Below are 21,841 nucleotides of genomic sequence, written 5' to 3' on the forward strand. Positions count from 1 at the left end.
GGCTTGCTTTGGATTCTGTGTCTCCCTCTCTCTCTCTGCCCCTCCCCTGCTTTCACTCTGTCTCTCAAAAATAAATAAACATTTAAAAAACACACAATAACAGAGTGCATACAGCATATACTACAAACACTTCCTGAAGAGCCAGGCATTGGACAGTATAGGACCTCTTTGCAACATAGCCATTATTCTCAGAAGCAGGAAACATAGCAGCCTTTCCTAACACAGAGAAAACAAGGACCTAGACAAAATGCCCAGATGGAATAATTCATCTTGAAAGATGAATTTTGGTCACACACCAAAAATTGCTAGAACTGATACACAAATTCAGTTGCAGGATATAAAATCCACGTACAGAAATCTGTTGCATTTCCATACACCAATAATGAAGAAGCAGAAAAAAAATTAAGGAATCATTCCCATTTACTATTGCACCCAAAACAATAAGATACCTATGAATAAACCTAACCAAAGAGGTAAAAGATCTGTACTCCAAAAATTTTAACTTATGAAAGAAATTGAAGACGAGACAAAGAAATGGGAAAACACTCTATGCTTACGGATTAGAAGAACAAACACTGTTAAAATGTCTATACTACCCAAAGCAATGTGCACATTTAATGCAATTCCTATCAAAAGACCACCAGCATTTTCCACAGAGTGGAACAAACAATCTTAAAGTTTGCATAGTACAACAAAGACCCCTGAGTAGCCAAAGCAATTCTGAAAAAGAAAAGCAAAGCAGGAGGCATCACAATTTCAGACTTTAAGCTACACTACAAAGCTGTAGCCCTCAAGATGGTATGGTACTGGCAAAAACAGACAAATACATCAAGAGAACTGAACAGAAACCCAGAAATGGACCCACAGCTATGTGGTCAACTAATATTTGACAAAGCAGGAAAGAATATCCAATGGGAAAAAGACAGTCTCTTCAACAGATGGTGTCGGGAAAACTGGACAGCAACATGCAGAATAATGAAACTGGACCACTTTCTTACACCATAAACAAAAATAAATTCAAATGGATCAAAGACCTAATTGTGACACAGGAAACCAACCAAATCCTAGAAGAGATCACAGACAGTAACCTCTTTGACTTTGTCTGGAGCAACTTCTTACTAGACATGTCACTGCAGGCAAGGAAAACAAAAGCAAAAATAAGCTATTGGGATTTCATCAACATAAAAGAGTTTGTGCACAGCAAAGGAAATAATCAACAAAACTAAAAGGAAGCCTACAGAATGGGAGAAGATATTTTCAAATGACGTATCTGATAAATATAAAGAACTTAAACTCAACACCTCAAAACCAAATAATCAAGTTAAGAAATGGTCAGGAGACATCAATAAACATTGTCCTCAAATAAGACATCCAGATGGCCAACAGACACATGAAAAGATGCTCAACATCACTCATCATCAGGGAAATACAAATCAAAATCACTATGAAATACCATATCAAACCTGGCAGAATGACTGCAATTAACAGCACAAGAAACAACAGGAGTTGGCAAGAATGTGCAGAAAGGGGCACCCTCTTACACTGGTGTGGGAATGCAAAGTGGTGCAGCAACTCTGGAAAACAGTAAAGAGGTTCCTCAAAAAATTAAAAACAGAACTACCTGTGACCCAGAAATTGCCTTACTGGGTACTTATTCAAAGGATACAAAAATACTGATTTGAAAGGGCATTTGCACCCCCAAATTTATAGCACCATTATGAACAGCCAAATTATGGAAAGAGCTCAAATTCCCATTGACTGATGATTGGACAAAGAAGATGTGGTATACATATATACAGTGGAATATTACTCACCCATCAAAAAGAATGAAATCTTTCCAACTGCAATGACGTGGATGGAGCTAGAGCATATTATGCTAAAGTAAATAAGTCAGTCAGAGAAAGACAAATACCGTATGATTTTACTCACATGTCGAATTTAAGAAATAAAACATGAACATACGTGATATAAAAAAGAGAGAGGAAGGTAAACCAAAGATACCTATAGCTATAGAAAACAATATGAGGGTTGCTGCAGGGGATGTGGATGGAGGATGGGATAAATGTGTGATGGGCATTAATGAGGGCAATCCTTGTAATGCGCACTGAGTGTTATATAAGCAAAGAATCACTAGTTTCTACTCTTGAAAACATTATTACAGTGTATGTTAACTAGAATTTAAATAAAAACTTTTGAAAAAGAATATGAAATAAAAGCATATTAACAGTATCTATGGTGTTAACAAGTTTATAAGCTTAAATCATATTCTTTCCCAACTTCATACTAAACTTTAAATTTTTATAATCAGATATCCTCAGGCAGGGTGTCCATCACTTGGACCTATATGTAAGGCAAAACTCTGAAACTCCTAAAAGCACAGAGAAAACCTAGATGATTTTGATTTTGGCAGTGATCTTTTAGATACCACATGAAAGTTATGATCCATGAAAGAAATGATGGGTAAGATGGATTTCATTAAAATTAAAAACTTCTGCTGTGCCAAAGGTAGTGTCAAGAAAATGAGAAGACAAGTCACATACAGGGAGACAATATTTACATAAAATACATGTGAAAAGTAACTCAAATATACAAAAACTCTTAGAATTCAACAATGAAAATGAGAAATTGAGCAGGGAAGATGGCAGCGTAGGGGGACGCTGGGCTCACCTCATCCTGCTAATCACTTAAGTTCCACCCACATCTGCCTAAATAACCCAGAAAACCACCAGAAGACTAGCAGAACTAACTCTCCAGAGCCAAGCATAGAGAAGAGGCCCACAGGAGAGGGTAGGAAGGGCAGAGAGGGTGCTACACGGACTGGTGGGAGGGACCTGGGGCGGTGGAGGGGCAGCCCACACAGCAAGGCAGAAACCCGGAGTCTGGCTTGCAAAAGCAGAGGGGCAGGACTGCGTAAGTTCTGACAGCCAGCAGGACTTAACATCTGGAATGTTAAAAGTCAACAGCTCTGCTCTTGGAGAGTGGGGAGAGTGAGAGGACCCTGGGAAGGAGAGTTGTTGAGCCCCAGAAGGACAGAGCTCAGTGGGGGAACAAAGGCGCTGGTAAGCACCATCTCCCTCTCCCATCCCCCACCCAAAATTCCAAAAGGAACCAGTTCCCATCACCAATCTTGCTTGCACCACGCACATGCCCAACACTGTGCTTCTGTGGATCCATCCCTCCTATGGTCCTGCCTCCCTCCCAGTGCTGCAGGGCCCCTCCCGCAGGGGACCACGGACAGCAAAGAAAGCTAAGCCTGCCCCTCCCACACCCAGCTAATATGCCAGATCCTGTCCAAACAGCACTACAAGCCTGGCAGTGTGCAAGTAGCCCTAAGAGGGGCCACCCACAGTGAGTCCTGCCCCTGGGAGAGGTGAAGATAAGGTACATACCAGTCTGACTGTGGCCCCAGCGGTGGGCTAGGGGCAGACATCGGGTCTGACTGCGGCCCCTCCCACCAACACAAGTTACTCCAGACAGCACAGAAGTGCCCTGCAGTTTGGAGCGACTGCAGGGACTGCCCAAAATGACAAACCAGAAGAATTCCCCTCAAAAGAAACCCCAGGAAGTAGTGACAGCTAACAAACTGATAAAAAACAATTTAAGCAATATAACAGAACAAGAATTTAGAATAACAGTCATAAAATTAATCACTGGGCTTGAAAAAAGCATAGAGCACAGCAGAGAATCTATTGCTACAGAGATCAAGGGACTAAGAAATAGTCATGAGGACCTAAAAAATGCTATAAATGAGGTACAAAATAAAATGGAGGCAGCCATACACGGATGGAAGGGGCAGGGGAGAGAATAGGTGAATTAGAAGATAAAATTATGGAAAAAGAGGAAGCTGAGAAAAAGAGAAAAAAATCCAGGAGTATGAGGGGGGAATTAGAAAACTAAGTGATGCAATCAAAAGGAACAATATCTGTACAATAGGAATTCCAGAAGAGGAAGAGAGAGAGAAAGGGCTGAAGGTGTACTTGAATGAATCATAGCTGAGAACTTCCCTGATCTGGGGAAGGAAAAAGGCATTGAAATCCAAGAGGCACAGAGAACTTCCTTCAGACATAACTTGAATCGATCTTCTACACGACATATAGTGAAAATGGCAAAATACAAGGATAAAGAGAAAATTCTGAAAGCAGCTAGGGATAAACACACTCTAACATATAAATGGAGACCCGTAAGAGTAGTGGCAGACCTATCTACTGAAACTTGGTAGGCCAGAAAGGAATGGCAGGAAATCTTCAATGTGATAAACAGAAAAAATATGCAGCCGAGAATCCTTTATCCAGCAAGTCTGTCACTCAGAATAGAAGGAGAGATAAAGGTCTTTCCAAACAAACAAAAACCGAAGGAATTCATCACCACTAAACCAGCCCTACAAGAGATCCTAAGGGGGATTCTGTGAGTGAAATATTGCAAGGACCACAAAGTACCAGAGACATCACTACAAGCATGAAACCTACAGACATCACAATGACTCTAAACCCATATCTTTCCATAATAACACTGAATGTCAATGGACTAAATGCTCCAACCAAAAGACATAGGGTATCAGAATGGATAAAAAAACAAGACCCATCTATTTGCTGTCTACAAGAGCTAATTTTAGACCTGAGGACACCTTCAGATTGAAAGTGAGGGGATGGAGAACTATCTATCATGCTACTGGAAGTCAAAAGAAATCTGGAGTAGCCATACTTATATCAGACAAATTAGACTTTAAATTAAAGGCAGTAACAAGATATGAAGAAGGGCATTATATAATAATTGCAGGGTCTATCCATCAGGAAGAGCTAACAATTATAAATGTCTATGTGCCAAATACGGGAGCCCCCAAATATATAAAACAATCACAAACATAAGCAACCTTATTAAGAATGTCGTAATTTCAGGGGACTTTAACACCCCACTTACAAGAATGGATAGATCATCTAGACACACGGTCAATAAAGAAACAAGGGCCCTGAATGATACATTGGACCAGATGGACTTGACAGATATATTTAGAACTCTGCATCCCAAAGCAACAGAAGGCACTTTCTTCTTGACTGCACATGGAACGTTCTCCAAGATAGATCACATGGTGGGTCACAAAACAGCCGTTCATAAGTATACAAGAATTGAGATCATACCATGCATACTTTAAGACCACAATGCTATGAAGCTTGAAATCAACCACAGGAAAAAGTCTGGAAAACCTCCAAAAGCATGGGGGTTAAAGAAGACCCTACTAAAGAATGAATGGGTCAACCAGGCAATTAGAGAAGAAATTTAAAAATATATGGAAACAAATGAAAATGAAAATACAACAGTCCAACACTTTGGGATGCAGAGAAGGCAGTCCTGAGAGGAAAATACATTGCAATCCAGGCCTATCTCAAGAAACAAGAAAAATTCCAAATACAAAATCTAACAGCACACCTAAAGGAAATAGAAGCAGAAAAGCAAAGACACCCCAAACCCGGCAGAAGAAGAGAAATGATAAAGATCAGAGCAGAAATAAACAATATAGAACCTAAAAACACTGTAGAGCAGATCAATGAGACCAAGAGTTTGCTTTTTGAAAAAAATAGACAAAATTGATAAACCTCTAGCCAGGCTTCTCAAAAAAAAGAAAAAAGGGGGGGGGGAGAGTACCCAAATAGATAAAATCATGAATGAAAATGGAATTATTAAAACCAATCCCTCAGAAATACAAGCAATTACCAGGGAATACTATGAAAAATTATATGCCAACAAACTGGACAGCCTGGAAGAAATGGACAAATTCCTAAGCACTCACACACTTCCAAAACTCAAACAGGAAGAAATAGAAAACTTGAACAGACCCATAACCAGCAAAGAAGTTGAATCAGTTATCAACAATCTCCCAACAAATAAGAATCCAGGACCAGATGGCTTCTCCGGGGAATTCTACCAGACATTTAAAGCAGAGATAATACCTATCCTTCTCAAGCTGTTACAAAAAATAGGGAAGGAAAACTTCAAGACTCATTCTATGAAGCCAGCATTACTTTGATTCCTAAACCAGACAGAGACCCAGCAACAAAAGAGAACTACAGGCCAAAATCCCTGATGAATATGGATGCAAAAATTCTCAATAAGATACTAGCAAATCGAATTCAACAACATATAAAAAGAATTATTCACCATGATCAAGTGGGATTCATTCCTGGGATGCAGAGCTCATTCAACATTCATAAATCAATCAATGTGATACATCACATTAATAAAAGAAAATAACATTATGATCCTGTCAATCCATGCAGAAAAAGCATTTGACAAAATTTAGCATCTTTTCTTAATAAAAACCCCTGAGAAAGTCAGGATAGAAGGAACATACTTAAACATCATAAAGCCATTTATGAAAAGCCCACAGCTAATATTATCCTCAATGGGAAAAACTGAGAGCTTTCCCCCTGAGATCAGGAACATGACAGGGATGTCCACTCTCTACCGCTGTTGTTTAACATAGTGTTGGAAGTGCTAGCATCAGCAATCAGACAACAAAAGGAAATCAAAGGCACCAAAATTGGCAAAGATGAAGTAAGCTTTCACTTTTTGCAGATGACATGATATTATACATGGAAAACCCAACAGACTCCACCAAAAGTCTGCTAGAACTGATACATGAATTCAGCAAAGTTGCAGGATACAAAATCAATGTACAGAAATCAGTTGCATTCTTATACACTAATAATGAAGCAACAGAAAGACAAATAAACTGATCCCATTCACAGTTGCACCAAGAATTATAAAATACCTAGGAATAAACCTAACCAAAGATGTAAAAGATCTGTATGCTAAAAACTATAGAACACTTATGTAGGAAATCAAAGAAGATACAAAGAAATGGAAAAACATCCATATTCATGGATTGGAAGAATAAATATTGTCAAAATGTCAATACTACCCAAAGCTATCTACACATTCAATGCAATCCCAATCAAAATTGCACCAACATTCTTCTCAAAGCTAGAACAAGCAATCCTAAAATTTGTGTGAAACCACAAAAGACCCTGAATAGCCAAAGTAATATTGAAGAAGAAGACCACAGCAGGAGGCATCACAATCCTAGACTGTAGCCTCTACTACAAAGCTGTAATCATCAAGATAGCATGGTATTGGCACAAAAACAGACACATAGACCAATGGAATAGAATAGAAACTCCAGAATTGGACCCACAAAAGTATGGCCAACTAATCTTTGACAAAGCAGGAAAGAATATCAATGGAAAAAGACAGTCTCTTTAACAAATGGTGCTGGGAGAACTGGACACCAACATGCAGAAGCATGAAACTAGACCACTTTCTTACACCACTCACAAAAATAAACTCAAAATGGATGAAGGACCTGAATGTGAGATAGGAAACCATCAAAACCCTAGAGGAGAAAGCAGGAAAAAACCTGTCTGACCTCAGCCGTAGCAATTTCTTACTTGACACATCTCCAAAGGCAAGAGAATTAAAAGCAAAAATGAACTTATGGGACCTCATGAAGATAAAAAGCTTCTGCACAGCAAAGGAAACAATCAACAAAACTAAAAGGCAAACGATGGAATGGGAAAAGATATTTGTAAATGACATATCGGACAAAGGGCTAGTATCCAAAATCTATAAGGAGCTCACCAAACTCCACACCTGAAAAACAAGTAATCCAGTGAAGAAATGGGCAGAAAACATGTATAGACTCTTTTCTAAGGAAGACATCCAAATGGCCAACAGGCACATGAAAGGATGCTCAATGTCACTCCTCATCATGGAAATACAAATCAAAACCACAATCAGATACCACCTCACGCCAGCCAGTGTGGCTAAAATGAACAAATCAGGAGACTATAGATGCTGGTGAGGATGTGGAGAAATGGGAACCCTCTTGCACTGTTGGTGGGAATGCAAACTGGTGCAGCCATACTGGGAAACAGTGTGGAGGTTCCTCAAAAAATTAAAAATAGATCTACCCTGTGACCCAGGAATAGCACTGCTAGGAATTTACCCAAGGGATACAGGAGGGCTTATACATAGGGGCACTTGTACCCCAATATTTATTTATAGCAGCACTTTCAACAATAGCCAAGTTATGGAAAGAGCATAAATGTCCATCAACTGATGAATGGATAAAGAAGTTGTGGTTTATATACACAATGGAATACTACTTGGAAATGAGAAATTATGAAATATGGCCTTTTGTAGCAATGCGGATGGAAATGAGTGTTATGCTAAATGAAATAAGTCATACAGAGAAAGATAGATACCATATGTTTTCACTCGTATGTGGATCCTGAGAAACTTAACAGAAGACCATGGGGGAGGGGAAGGGAAAAAAAAGTTAGAGAGGGAGGGAGCCAAGCCATAAGAGACTCTAAAAACAGCATAAACTGAGGGTTGATGGGGAGTGGCAGGCAGAGGGGGGTGGGTGATGGGCATTGAGGAGGGCACCTGTTGGAAGGAGCAATGGGTGTTTTATGGAAACCAATATGACAATAAATTTCATATTAAAAAAACAATGAAAATGAACAAGATTAGAAACTGGACCAAAGATCTTAACAGATACCTCACCAAAGATCATACATAGATGGAAAATAAGCACATGAAAAGAAGATCCACATCATATACCATCAGGGAGATGTAAATGAAAACAAGGAGAAACCACTGCACACATATTAAAATGGCCAGCCCTAGAACACTTAAATCACCAAAGGTGATGAGGATGTGAAGCAACAGGAACTTTCATTTTTTTGCTGGTAGAATGAAAAATGGTACAGCAACTTTGGAAGACATTTGGTGGTTTCTTACAAATTAAACACTCTTACCATATGATCCAGTAATCACCCATCTCAGTATTGACTCACCAAAATAGGTCACACAAAAACCTGCACACAGATCCTTATAGCAGCTTTATCCATAATTTCCCAAACTTGGAAGCAGCTAAGATACCCTTTAGTAGGTAAATGGGCAAACTATGATGCATCTAGAAAATAGAATATTATTCAATCCTAAAAAAGAAATGAGCTATCAGACCATGAAAAGACATGAAGGAAACCCAAGTGCATGTCCCTAAGTGAAAGAAGCTAATCTGAAAAAGCTACATATTTTATGATTCCAACTATATAACATTCTGCAAAAGGAAAAACTATGATCACGATAAAATAAGCAGTTTTTGGGGAGTGAGGGGTGAGAAGTGATGAATAGGCAGGGTACAAAGGATTTATATCTATATATCTATGTATATCACCTATATATCTATATATCTTCCATCTGTATCATCTGTCAACCTACATATCTATCTATCAGTAAGTATACTTTTGTCCAGACCTATAGAATGTGGATTCACCAAAAGTAAACCTTAATGTAAACTATGGACTTTAGGTAACTATGCTGTGTTAATGTAGGTTCACCAATTATAAGAAACATATCACTCTGCTGAGGGATATTGTAAATGGGGGAGGCTATGCACGTTTGAGGTCCATGGTTATATGGGAAATCTCTATACCTTCTTTTCAATTTTGTTGTAAACCTAAAACTGCTCTAAAATTAACACATTTAAAAACTTGTACTTTTCTGGGACAAATTTCTAGAAATACTTGGCCTGGTGGTATTCAGATAAACATTAAGTAAAAACCTAATAGATAAAAAATATAGGGAATGAAATTCTTCTTAGTTTTCATTTTCTCTTGCTTAATACCTGAGGACAAAGCCACCAAGGGCCAAGAGATACACAGTGGGGTAGAGAGAACATTTAGTAGATATGACAATTAAAAAGATTCATCTTGGTTATGAGTATAGGAAATCCAACCTGAAATTCCACAGGATGCTAGCTTTTGTTATTTTTGGTTACTGAAAATGAAAAAAATGAAGTTATTGGTATTCATACTCTCTTATTTTTTTTTCCTTTTTGGTTCTGCCTTTCTTTACTCTGGCTTCATAGTGAGGTATACATGTTCTATTTAATGGATCCCTGAAAGCTCTGTATTTATTTTTTATAGCTGTAAACATGCAGTAAAGAATATTCTCTCTAATATTTACAAAAATTTATTAAATTGTATTTTACTGAACTGACTTTGGTCTCATGCCTAACAGTAATTTAGTTGTTTGTAGAGAGAATATGGTCATCTGTAAAACCTAGGATAGAAGCGTAACCTTGAGCTAATCAGAGAGTCCATTGCCTTGATTGGCTAACTGTGGTTTATGGACTCATATACAAATTATGGAAATCATCCTACAAAAAGAAAAAGAAAAAGAAATTATTGAGGTAAATATAGAGATAAGTATGTTTGTGTGTGTGTATATGCACGTGTGCATGAGAGAAATAGAGAGAGATAGAGACTGAGTGGGAGAGAGAGAGATTATCTTGGGCATACAAAAGCAATTATCTACTTCAGGACAATTTGACTCTATGACTCGACAGCAGGTCATATAGTAAAACTGTAAGAAGCACCCTACAAGTACATAATTGCTATATTACAAAGCTTTCTAGATTTTTAAGTGGCATGTCACATATATAAAATAACAAGACACTACAGTAAACTACAACACCAGCCAACATAACCAGCTTGAGAGTCTTTTATTGCACCTCTACATCCAACCCCAAAACTGAAGCCATGATCATTTTGGTATACATGTAAACGACTCTTTGCCACAAACTGATTGTGAAGTGCTGGTACCATAGACATAGCCTCTGGAATCAAGCAGAAATGATTTCAATTCTATCTTTCTTACTAGTCATGTGACCACGAGTAACTTATTGTACCTCTTAGAAGATCATTTTTTCACAAGATAAAATCAGAATAATTTATGCTATAAGTTTTGTTTTGTTTTTTAATATGGATAGTATACTTATACTTATTTTATACTTTCAAATTAGCCTTAAAAACATCACAGAATAAAATACCTGGTTATTATTACATTATAAATGTAGACTCTAAGGAAAACAATTATAACACGTATAAGGAATAGCTGTTAAAGTATCAAATGTGATCTGTCTAGGCAGCATTTTATTCTTAATCAAAGTTACCCAGATTGAGTACACTTACATGAGTCAGTATTTACTTATTATATAGAATAAAATGTAGTATAAAATATATATACCATATTTTTTATTACACTAGCCTAGTGGGATTTCTTTTTAAATTCTCAAATTGGCATTTTAATCTCAACTTTCTACTCTTAAATATATTTATTTAAAAACAGTAGAGAATGAATATCAAGACATAAAAAGCCAAACAAAGGAAAAATCCCAAGGAAGACCCATCATTTAGTTGTTTTGAATTTATCAAGAGTTTACAGAAAATCAAATATAAGAACAAAATATAGTGCACATGCATGGAAATAATTAAGTCTCCATGATCTAACGCATAAAGTTGATGAAAACAATCTTTCATATATTTGCTACAATTAAATGGAAGAAGAGGAGAGGAAAGGGTCAAATTTGAGAATGCTTACAATGGAACAGAAAAATAAAGTGTCAGTATTTTGAACAGGAAGGCATATATTGAGAAAAAAGAGCCAATGTAAACATCATGATACTTCAGAAATAAGTGAAAGAACAGTATGATTATATATTGGATGATGCAATAGTGACATCGGGACCCAATCTAAGCACTTCCTTTGCAAATTGCCTTATAAATTTCCTTATAAACCCATTATGATTCTACTTGGATAAAGACAGGACTCTTTGTAGCAAGTTCTTAAATGCTTGCTTCACCTGTTGGTTCCTTAGAGTGCAAATAAAAGGGTTCAAAAGTGGTGCGACTGAGGTATTGAGAGTTGCTACTCCCTTCATTAAGGATATCCTCTGTTTGACCGAGGGTTTAATGTACATGAAGATGCAGCTGCCATATGAGAGGGAGATGACAATCATGTGAGAAGAACAAGTGGAGAAAGCCTTTTTTCTCTCGTTGGCAGAAGGGATTTTTAAAATTGTCAGGCAATATATGTGTACGGTAGAATCAGTAATGCCAAGGTGACCAGCAGAGTCACCAAAGCTAAGATGAAACTCATAATTTCCAACACATGTGTATCTGTGCAGGAGATCTGCAGGAGGGGAGCAGTGTCACAGTAGAAATGATCAATGATACTGGAGTCACAGAAGTCCAGGCTTCTGTGGACTAAAATGAGTCCTGGAAAGATGATGAGGGAGCCAGTGATCCAAGAGCTTAGGATCAGCTGGATACAGATTTTGCTGCTCATGATGGTTGTATAATGCAGGGACTTACAGATGGCAACATAACGATCATAGGACATGACAACCAGGAGATAAAATTCAGATGCTCCAAGAAGGAAGGCAAAAAATAACTGAGCTGCACAACAGTTATAGGAAATGGTTTTGTCCCCAGTTGCCATGCTTACAAGCAATTTGTAAATACACAGTTACATAAGAAATTTCTAAGAAGGAAAATTTTTGAAGAAAGAAATACATAGGGTCTTGAGATGAGAACCCAGCAAAGTAAGGGTAATGATAATTAAGTTGCCTGAGTTGCTTAGCAAGTAGGTGAGAAGCAGGAAGACGAATAGCACAATCTTCACCTTTGGGTCCTCTGTCAATCCTGCTAAGATAAATCCTGTCACAGTTGTACGGTTTTCCATCATGACCTTCTGCTATGCTTCTGTTCTGGTAAAAATATCAAGAAAATTTATGTAAAGATATCAGTTGTAAAATATTAAAATAACAATGTCAAAATATTAGTATTTGCTATTAATTATATATACTAATGGGACATTGTTTGAAATGATTAATGTAAGATAAACTCTAATAAAAGCTCTTACTTTGCTTTTGAGAAATGATAATGATTTTCTACAAATCTGATGAAATAAAAAACTATCTTATAAATTATCTTTATATTTTGACTTAGGTATATTTATGGTAATGAGATGAAGAAATGAACATGTAGGTGAAAACAATATTTCCTCTTTTCTCAATATGTAAGAACTAAAATGTCATAATACTTATACTCAGCCTATGATTATATACATATCATTGCCTCAAGGAACTGGCCATGAATGCAACAGAGAAGCAAGATGATAGATATATAAATACTTATGTTGGGTGAAAACAGAAATCCAGCTTTAGGTTGGAGATAATCCTGAAAGTCATTCAGTAGAACAACCAGAGCTCTTCAATGGTTTGGCCTTTGCCACATCTGCTCAGGTAATCAACATTCTGTCTTGGTCCTATCTGATTTTTATTTCTGTAAGTCAGTGTAGTCTGTTTTGTCTTTATTCCGTCTCTTCATTTTACCACCTCCTATGCCATTCATTAAATTCATCTGATTGTGTGGTAAACCTGACTTGAACAGAATCAAACAGATTCAGTGTTTCTTCTGGTTACAGTTCTGAAAACAGGAAGAGAATCACAAAGTGAAATGCAAAATGAAGTGAATAAGAGTTCAGAAAGAAGGATAATGAAAAAGGGAAGAAAAGATAAAAGAAGTTGAAAAGAGGTAAGACAGTAAGGGAAGACCATAAATTTAAATACTTACCATTAAGATAGGATTTTTCTTCAGATGAGACAATGACTTGTATCTGGCTCTTGGCTTCTTACCTGATGTATAGAATTAGTTACGGCAAAGCTCTAATTTACTTCTACATAAGAGAGTACAGACGAGAAACTGTAGGCAACTTTACTTGGATGACCAGTCACTTGGCAAGTGTTCAGACACTTGCAGGTAATACTGACTGCCTCCAAATTATATGGTATTCAAGAGCTAAGCCAATTCAAATGGAGTTGATTGTGTGGTTGAAAATTATATAAGCTCTCATTAAGCTAAATGTCATGAAAACTCCTAGGTATAAACATTTCATCCCTTGGGGGCAAGTTTCTTGTTTGATGACTTCATTGATGCTTCTTTAAGGACTTCATTATCAATACAAAACATTTATTAAACAATTTAATAGATCCATGGAGAATGCATTGTTATACACTGAGGCATCAAAGCAGTATAAGTCAATGTCCCTGTCTATCGTGCTTTACCAACATATTGAGGAGACAGAATTTCTGCATGAATATAGCAATGTATAATGTGCCATAAATTTAAAGGTAAGTGTGATTGCTTAGGGCAGTCAAGGGAGATTAATAAGAAAATATGTTTTAAAAAAAGATGGATCCAAAGCTGTCTTGGAGACATATTAGGAAGTAAAGTAAGGCATTTTAGGTAGGAAAAGAAGTGTGGAAAAGGTACATAAAAATAAAAACTCATGAATTAATAAAAACTCATCAGAGAGAATATGATAACAGTTTTCTCCAGGGAATAGTTAAGGTTCTAGACATTCTAGCTATTAGTGCCAAAGTATAATAACATTTTCCTAGTACTTACAAACATTCTCCCAAACCTAAGGGACAATTCCCAAGGAACTTAATTGTATTACAATGGCTATAGTCATCTGAGTCAAAAACAGACCCATCATCCCCACAAGAATGATATCAAATCAGACCTAGTTTTTCTCCTGCTAACCCAACTCCCTAGAGATACACTGGAACAGTGTATTATAATATGTGTAGCAAGCCTATTACTTTTATTTATGTTTACATTAAAACATGCAAGAGAATTTTCCCTCCTTTCAAAATCATAAACAATTGTTTTATTCAAAAATGGTATCATTTCAGTTCAAAACATTTGGAATGCAGGAAAGGCAATCCTAAGGGGAAGTATATAGCAATACAGGCCTAACTCAAGAAGCAAGACACGTCTCAAATACACAACCTAACCTTACACCTAAAGGAGCTAGAAAAATAACAGAAAATAAAGCCTAGAGTCAACAGAAGAAGGGAAATAATAAATATTAGAGCAAAAGTAAATGATATAAAAAGAAACAAAAAAAATAAAAAAAGGAGAACAGATCAACAAAATGAAGAGCTGATTTTTTGAAAGAATTAATAAAATTGGTAAACTTCTAGCCAGGCTTATCAAAAAGAAAATTGAAAGGACTCAAATAAATAAAATCACAAATGAAAGAGGAGACATAACAGCCAATACCATATAAATATAAATAATTATAAGAGAATATTATGAAAAATTATATGACATCTAACTGGGCAATCTCAAAGTAATGGACAAATTCCTAGAAGCATTCAAACTACCAAACTTGAAAGCAGAAATAAAAAATTTGAACAGACCCATAACCAGCAAAGAGATTATATCAGTAACCAGAAATCTCCCAACAAACAAAAGTCCAGGGCCAGATGGCTTTTCAGGGGAATTCTGCCAGACATTTAAAGAAGATTTAATGCATATTCTTCTCATTATGGATGACTTAGCCTGGGCAATCAGAAAAAAAAAAAGGAATAAAAGGTATCCAGATAGTTAAGGAAGAAATCAAACTTTCACTATTTGCAGATGATGTGACACTTATGTTGAAAACCCAAAAGTCTCCACCAAAAAATTGCTAGAACTAATACACAAATTCAGCAAAGTTGCAGGATATAAAATCAATGTACAGAAACCTGTTGCATTACTATACACCAATAATGAAGAAGCAGAAATAGAAATCAAGGAATCAATCCCATTTACATCAGAAACCATAAGGTACCTAGGAATAAACCTAACCCAAGAGGTAAAAGATCTGTACTCTGAAAACTATAGAATACATATGAAGGAAATTGAAGAGGACACAAAGACATAGAAGAGCATTCCATGCTCATGGACTGTAAGAACAAACATTGTTAAAATATCTATACTACCCCAAAGAAATTTACACATTTAATGCAATCCTTATCAAAATACCCCTAGTGTTCTTCATGGAGTTAGAACAAACAATCCTAAAATTTGTATGGAATCACAAAGGACCCCAAATAGACAAAGCAATGCAGAAAAAGAAAAGAAAAGCTGGAGGCATCATGATTCTGGACTTCAAGCTATATTACAAAACTAGTCATCAAAACTGTCTGGTACTGGAATAAAAAGAGACACCGAGATCAGTAGAACACAATAGAAAACCCCAGAAATGGACCCACAACTATATATTCAACTAACCTTTGACAAAACAGGAAATAATATCCGATTGAAAAAAAGTCCCTTCAACAAATGGTGTTGGGAAAACTGGACAGCAACATGCAGAAGAATGAACATGGACCACTTTCTTACACCATACACAAAAGTAAATTCAAAATGGATGAAAGGAATGAGAGAAGATATTTGCAAATGACATATCAGATAAAGGGTATATCTATAAAGAATTCATCAAACTCAATACCCTAAAACCAAATAATCCATTTAGGAAATAAGGGGAAGACCTGAAAAGACATTTTTCCAAAGAAGACATCCAGATGGGCAACAGACACATGAAATAATGTTCAATATCACTCATCATCAGGGAAATACAAATCAAAACCACATTGAGATACCATCTCACAATTGCCAGAATTGCTAAATTTAAGAACACAAGAAGCAACAGGTGTTGGCAAGGATGTGGAGAAGGGGGATATCTCTTACTCTATTGGTAGGATTGCAAACTGGTGCAACCATTCTGGAAAACAGTATGGAGGTTCCTCAAAAAGTTTAAAATAGAACTACCCTATGACACAATAATTGCACTACTAGGTATTAACCCAAAGGATACAAAAATACAGATTTGAAGGGATACATGAAGGGATAATTTCAGATCCTCTGTAATTAAAATAAAATCAGAATAACTTAAATATATTAATATAAAGTACTCAGAGTTTTAGAGATTTATTTTCAAAATGTGGATTATAAGTCAGTCTGCAAAACACTAAAATTTACAAACTATTATCCTTAAAGGTGTATAAACAGAATTATTCAGGCAAAGTATTTTGTTTGTGATGGTCTCATTTTTATATTTCTATTGCAGGATGAAGCACTTAGATTTATATCTTTTTTTCTTTCCAAGCATCACACTGAAATGTGTAATTTTTATAATAAGTTTTAACACTTGTGGACATTTTGTGATTAGCTATTTCTAGCTTAGATCAACAATTTCTAAAAAAAATTTTTAATGTTTATTTATATTTGAGAGAGAAAGAGTGCGCAAGCAGGAGAGGGGCAGAGAGAGAGACAGAGACAGAATCTGAAGCAGGCTTCAGGCTCTGAGCTGTCACCACAGAGCCTGATTCAAGGCTCAGACCCACAAACCCTGAGATCATGACCTGAGCCGAAACTGGACACTTAACTGACTGAGCCACACAGGTGTTACTAGATCAGCAATTTAAACTATCCAGGTATCTCTTTTATTCTTCATATTCAATGTGTTTTTAAGTCAATACAGCACAGTACTAAAATTAAGCAATGATTTATCCTGTCAAGTGATTATGGTTTATTTCCAGGGAATTCTGTAAACTGTGCGCATATGTCTCCAAGGAATTCAGCTCCAAAAGCAATGTTTCCCTGAGGATCTTTGGCTTGCTTCCTATATAAGAGATGCCAAAATACACAGACTCCTTTTTATATCCTTCAACTATGTTCTCAGAAGATTCTGTACAAAATGCAGTATCTTAAAGTACCAAGCGCCCCCTTTACCTTCATTAATTTGTGAATACCTATTTATTGTGTGCTTGAAATGTATCAAGCACTCTTCTGTGTCCAGGGCATACGTCCTGACAGCTCCCCTGCTCCCTTCTACCATGTGAGGACCTAGTTAAAAGTGTATGAAATCTATGCAGCAGGCTCTTACCAGACACCAGATCTGTTGGCACCCAGATCTTAGACTTTCTACCTCTAAAGCTGAGAAATAAATGTTTGTTGTTCAAGGCACCCAGTTACAGTATTTTGTGATAGCAGCCCTAACAGACTAAGCAAAAATAAAAACAGAGAATTCATTGCCAACAGACTTGTCCTGCAAAAAATGTTAAACAAAGTTCTTTAGGGAGAATTCAAATGATATAGGTCACAAATTCTGATCTACATCAAGAAAATAAGAGTGTTGAAGAAGTAAAGGGATAAGTACATTCAATTGCATTTTCTACAAAACTGACATTCTGTATAGCACCAACCATTTATTAAAATTAATTACAAATCCAATACCATGAGTATGTTTCTGTCTTTAATAATAGGCAACATTCTGAGATCCAAATTAGATTATCTCTGAACACCTTCCTCCTTCACTCCCTGTTTTCTTCATCTTTATTTCCATCATATACTTTCCTACTTTCCTTTTCCATTATTTATTATTTCCTTCTTTCTTGCTTTAATCAACAGTTTTAAGGAGAAACTTTATCCGACAAGATTGGCAAGTGGGGTTATAAAAATTTACAAAATGCCTTTCATAGTGGCAACCTGGACATGTGATAGCTTTGAAGAGTCAATGGTCCCAAAGTTCATACATTTGAAGAATGACATAAATTTACAGAATCAAGAAACCAAGCTAACTCCAAGCATGACTAAATGCCTAAACAAATCATAATCAAACTACTAAACACCGAAGACAATGAGAAAATCTCAAATCTGGCTACAGATAAAGGACGAATTACATACTATGAATATTAGAGAACAAAGGCTTAAACAATTTCTGACTTCTTTTCACAAGCTATGGAGACCAGAAAACAGAGGGCACCTTTAGAGTGCTGAAACAAGCAAGCAAACAAACAAACAAACAAACAAAAAACTACTTGTCAATTTAGAATTCTATACAGTACAACTGTGCTTCAAACATTACAAGGAAATAAAGACATTTTCACATAAAATCAAACTAAGAGCATTTTTCAGTAACACATCTGCACTACAAGAAATGCTGCAGGAAGTTTGTCAGCTGAAGAAAACTGAATCCAGCCAGAAAGCTGGAATTTCAGGAAGAAATTAGAAATATCAAACATTTTAAACATGGGGCAAATATTGAAGACTGCATTTTTAAAATAAGCTTGAAATAAAATAGAAGTTCATCACAAAGAAATTTAAATATTCACATATTTAAAAGACTCTTTTAAAAATACTGTAACAAAAATTCTATCTTAAGTAAAAGTTCAGTGGATGGGCTGAGGAGCAGAAAGATGATTATAAAACAAAAGAGTCAAAAAAAAGAGTCGGTTAACTTAGAGATTAATAGAGACCACTCAATTTGAAAAACAAAAAGTTAAATATATATATTTAACGAACAGAGCCTCTGTGACCTATGGGACAATATCAAAAGATCTAACATATGTGTGTAATTTGAATTTTAAAAAGCAGAGGATATTATAAGTCAGCACTGTCCAATAAAAATATAATGCAAAACACAAATGTAAGCAACATTTGTCATTTTAAATTTTCTAGTAACCTTATTTTAAAAAGTAAAGAGAACAGGTGAAATTGATTTCAATAAGATATTTTAACCAAGTATACCCAAATGATTATCATTTCAACATCTAATACATATTTAAAAATTAAAGAGATATTTTACTTTTTTTGTACTAAGTCTTTGAGATGTGAGGTACAATTTACATTCACAGCACATTTCAGTTTGGACTAGCCACATTTCAATTTTTAGTGGTTACCAAACTGGATAGTGTAAACATAGATAATGTAAAAGGTTTGTTGTTAACTTCTTCATTTTGGCTTCTCAGAAGCTTCAGACCAAATTCATGGTAAGTATGAAAAAACATGTGCAAATTAAAAAACACTCATAAACAACTAATGGGCCAAAGGAGAAGTTGCAAAGGAAATTCGAGAACACTTGAAGACAAATGAAAGCAAACACACAAGATACCAAAACTTATGAAATACAATGAAAGCAGTGTTCAGAGGCAAAATTATAGCTTTAAACATCTGCTTTAACAAAAAAAAAATAGCTCATATCAATAATCTAATTTCAAAATTCCAGATTTAAATTTAAAAAGGAGCAAAATTGGGGCACCTAGGTGGCTCAGTTGGTAAAGCTTCCAACTTCAGCTCAGGTCATAATCTCATGGTTGTGGGTTCAAGTCCCATGTCAGGGTCTGTGCTGAAAGCTTGGAGCCTGGAGCCTACTTAGGATTCTGTGTCTCACTCTCTCTTTGCCCCTCCCCTACTCATGCTCGCTTGAGCTCTCTCTCTCTCTCTCTCATTAAATAAATGTTAAAAATTTTTGAATTAAAAAAGAGCAAAATAAACCCAAAAACAGCAGAAACAAGTAAATAATAGATATTAGAGTGGAGATAAATGAAGTAGAAGAGAGGGAAAAATAGAGAAAAATCAACAAAACTGAAAGTTGGTTTTTTCAAAACGTGAACAAAAGCAGACAAACCTTTAGCTTGATTGACAAGAAGAGAGGAGAGAAGGTTCAAATTGCTAAAATCAGGAATCAGAGTCATTATTACTGACCTTCTAAAAATAGAAAGGAATATAAGAATAAATACGAACAATTGTGCATGGATAAATTAGCATAATTGAAACATTTGTAAAAACCCACAAATTACCACTTAAGGTTGAACAGAATATCTAATACACCTGTAGTTATTAAAGAAATTGAATCAGTAATCTAAATAAAGAATATCCAAGACCAGATAAATGTTCCTGAAACTTTAATTTTTTTAAATGTTTTACTTTTTTCAGAGAGAGAGAGAGAGGGCAGGGGGAAGGGCAGAGAGAGAGGGAGACACAGAATCCAAAGCAGGCTCTAGGCTCTGAGCGGTCAGCACAGAGCCCAAAACGGGGCATGAACTCACAAACCGTGAGATCATTACCTGAGCCAAAGTTGGATGTTTAACCAACTGAGCCACCCAGGTACCCCCTGAAACTTTAAAGAAGAATTAAAGAATTAAAGAATTTCAACTTCCAAATATTAGAGATTATAATGCCCTTCCTACTTGATTGCATGAGGGCAGCATTATTCTGATACTAAAGCCAGATAAAAACATCACAAAACAGAATAATACAGATCTATATCCCTTAAGAATATAGATGAAAAAATCCTCAACAAAATATTAGCAAATTAAATTTAGCTGCATTTAAAGGTAATACACCATGATAAAATGGGATGTAATGTACAGTGATCCAACATACAACAATCAATTGGCATAATACACCAATGATAGAAGATAAAATAAAGGAAGAAAAAAAAAACCATGGTCATTACAACTGATGCAGGAAAAGTCTTTGAGAAGATTCAAATGATAAAACTTCATGATAAAAATATAGCAAACTTGGAATAGAAAGAAACTTCCTCAAACTGCTAAGTGTTCATGAAAACCCTACAGCTATTGTCACACTTAGTGGTGAAAGATTGAAAGCCTTCCCCAAACCTCCAGGACACAACAAGGATGTCTACATTCTCAACTGCTATTCATCATTGTGCTGGAAGTTCTAGCCAGAACGGTTAGATGAAAATAAATAAAAACACTTGAATTGGAAAGAACTTTAAGTTCTTTATGGAAAAATCAAATAGAAATGGAAAGTCCAGAATAATCTCATACATCAATAGCCAATCAATTTTCTCATAAGGTACATAGACTATTCAATGGAGGAAAGAATAGTCTCTTAAATGGTGCTGGGACAACTGGATAGCCACATGCTAAGAATAGTTAGAGCCCTAGGTCACCGCTATTCACAAATTAACTCTAAGTATATCAATTACATAGAAGTAAGAGCAAAACTACAAATTTCATAGCAGAAAATATAGAGGTCTATTTTCATAACTTTGATTTGGATATAGCAGTTGATTCTTATGTATGACACCAAAAACATAAGCAACAAAAGAAAACATTAAATTGGACTTCATCTAAATTTTATGCATCAGAGGGCATTATCATGAAAGTGTAAAGTAAACCTGGAAGGGCACCTGGGTGGCTCAGTGGTTAAGCATCTGACATGATCTCAGGGTTCATGAGTTCGAGTCCCACATCAGGTGAGTACAAGCCCCACATTGGGTGAACACAAGACCCACTTCAGATGAGCCCCGCTTCTCTCTCTCTCCCTCTCTCTCTCTCTTTCTCTGC

General features: G+C 36.0%; 2 protein-coding genes and 1 pseudogene across 2 annotated transcripts in view; 2 read left to right on the forward strand and 1 right to left on the reverse strand.

Annotated features, from left to right (window-relative positions):
- The window catches only part of LOC106970341 (olfactory receptor 6C1-like), a 164,173-nt gene that overhangs the window by 16,229 nt on the left and 126,103 nt on the right, over positions 1–21,841 (forward strand). The window lies entirely within an intron of this gene.
- LOC106970340 (olfactory receptor 6C3-like) overlaps positions 1–21,841 on the forward strand; it is a 165,644-nt gene that overhangs the window by 16,115 nt on the left and 127,688 nt on the right. The window lies entirely within an intron of this gene.
- LOC106970356 (olfactory receptor 6C76-like) lies at positions 11,654–12,588 on the reverse strand (annotated as a pseudogene).

The sequence above is a fragment of the Acinonyx jubatus genome, chromosome B4, assembly GCF_027475565.1.
Source record: "Acinonyx jubatus isolate Ajub_Pintada_27869175 chromosome B4, VMU_Ajub_asm_v1.0, whole genome shotgun sequence".
Taxonomy (NCBI): Eukaryota; Metazoa; Chordata; class Mammalia; order Carnivora; family Felidae; genus Acinonyx; species Acinonyx jubatus.